Raw genomic sequence first — 2,589 nt, 5'->3', positions numbered from 1 at the left:
TATTTTTCTCATCTCGTTTTTATAGTCTTAGTAAGTTCGATGTCGATTTCTAATAGTGAATATCAATCGTATTTCTCGGCCTATCCGCTGCAACGCGTACGTTTTCAAAAAATAGAAGTTTCTAGGTTTGCAGTGATTAGGCTACTAAAATCAAGATTACAATCTTTATTTACGATTGGACGACTGACTTATGCGCAAATAATTGGATGCTTGATTTAACACGGACGTTTTGCGCACCGCCGGTTAATTCATTGGACTTATTTATAACGACCTAATCACACACTCACACTAGATGCTGTCGGACATCGCATATTTTAGAAACTCTGACATTATTAACTCTTTCAAGCCACATATGGTACACCTACAACACTTTTCCTACATACACCAGTTCGTTAGAAATTCCCCAGAGGAATGTTTTGGAGATGCGTGTGCGGTGTACTAGAAATAGTGATTACGCTGCTGTGTGTGATTGTGCGGGCATCGTACTGGAAACGTATCGCGAGGTTCGAATCCGATTGGCAGCACAGTGGTGAGCGGTTGAAGTTGGTTTCCAACTTCGAGGCACGAATACGGGCAGGTCTCCCTTTTGCAAAAAGCCTTTCCGCCGAGAGTAAGCAAATCTTCAACACGATACATACATATTATGAAAATTTAGGCATCTATCATTTTCACTTCCACATATTGAAGCCAGATGGCGGCAGCACCAAGAACACGAAACACGCATAACTCTGACAGCATAAATACGATAGGACCGCACGTACACTCAGTACACACGTTCCGGCCTGAGCCAATTCGTTAGAAATTCCCCAGAGGAATATTCATTACGTGCATTTATGTAGTCAAATAGTGTTTACACTACTGACGTTAATACGACGACTAAATTATTTTCTGTGTCAAAAAAAAAAAACCACAATCCTTAAAAGACACCGACTATAACTCGTATCGCATGAAATTCTACTATTTAAATTACATTTAGAGTATTGAGAATTGTTAATGAGCATTCAGTCGATTTTTCAAACAAATATATGCAACTTTCCTAAATCTATTACTTTAACCGGCGATTACGCACAGTTATACAATCATTGTTGGTAAATTTGATAAATTCCCTAAATTATTCACTTTTAAGGGTGATTATGCATATTACAAGTCGTTGGCAAACATGATAAATCAGTAGCAGTGAAATGTGCGATTCTGGGCCGTAGAAGCTTCTGTGGGAGACGTCGCTTCTACGGCCCAGAAACGCACATTTCACTACTACTTAAATCGTACTATGTGATACACTATACGTGATCATACATACGTGTATTGTATCATTATATCGGGGTCTGGCTATATTCATCACACATACTAGACTCATTTGGATTTTTTTTTTTTTTCATATTTATCAAATTTACCAACGACACTTGGGTATTATGTCTATTTGCCGGTGAAAGTGATAAATTTATCAAACATACTAAGACGATTGGTGAGTATGAATAATAGCCGATTTATCACATTTGCCGTTACATATATGTAGTATATATAGTGTATCGTTGAATCAAGTTCACAATGATTTTGTTCGGTATGATCAATGAGTGAAAATCGTTTCCCCTCTCCAAAAGGCTTTCTATAGATCTACTGTACAAGGAGGGATTTTTGTTTTTGTTCTCAGCTCACAAAACATCAAGGAAAGAGGATTCTACGGATATTAGGCAGAGACAAACTATGGAAAGAAAAAGTTTTTGTCTCCGAGAAGTTTCTTGGGCTTGGAACATCTCTCTTTGTACTGTCGCTACCTGTGGTGACTATTGCTGAAGTTATATGACAGGCTACTACACTACTTAACCGTACATGCACCTCGTACATATTTCTCTGCGGAATTTCTAACGAATCGGTACATTACGAAGCATACATGGTCCTGATGCATTTATGTTGTTGAAGTAGTTTTGTTTTTTGTTCTTGCTGATTTTGTCTGTCTTTCAAATTTTGAAACGGAGATTTTAAATGCTTGAATTTTCATGTCATAAGTATTGTACTGTTGTAAACGCATTTTCAATGTCGGGTTGAAGGTCTGTCGGGTCTCTGCGTAGAGACTTTTTGGAATAGGAAATCGGCTCACATTCACGACTCGAATTTGTAAACCCCAGATATCCAACCTCAGCCGACCAGCACTGCGCCATCAACGGAAGTTTGAACCTGGATCCTTGCGATGAGAGTCCAGCACGATTCTCACACGATCGCATAGTTGCAGTTATGGGGAGGTTGCAATGTCTCTGTTCAGCGCATCATGCTAATATGAGTAATACTGTCGATGCTTATGAGAATAACCCCACGTTACAGCTGCTATTCCATTTTAACGACCCATAGGCTAAGTCCAAATGTTTTTATATAACGACTATGATATATGTTTTTCATTTCGATACAACGACCACGCGATATGACGTCGATATTTGACGGTACAATGGGGGTTGTTACAACAAGCGTCGACTTAACTTTGTGCATAAATGATAATGTATAAGGAAAGGAAAGGTGCATCTGTTTTGTATATCGGTCAGCACGCTTGCCCGAATCGCAAAAGAATACGGGCTTGATTCCCAACGAAGACAAAAA

This window comes from Pholcus phalangioides, unplaced genomic scaffold, assembly GCF_987345545.1.
Source record: "Pholcus phalangioides strain wild (caught in Gottingen) unplaced genomic scaffold, Ppha-v1.0 ptg000015l_1, whole genome shotgun sequence".
Taxonomy (NCBI): Eukaryota; Metazoa; Arthropoda; class Arachnida; order Araneae; family Pholcidae; genus Pholcus; species Pholcus phalangioides.
The sequence above is the reverse complement of the archived record's forward strand: the minus strand, read 5'-3'. Positions refer to the sequence as shown.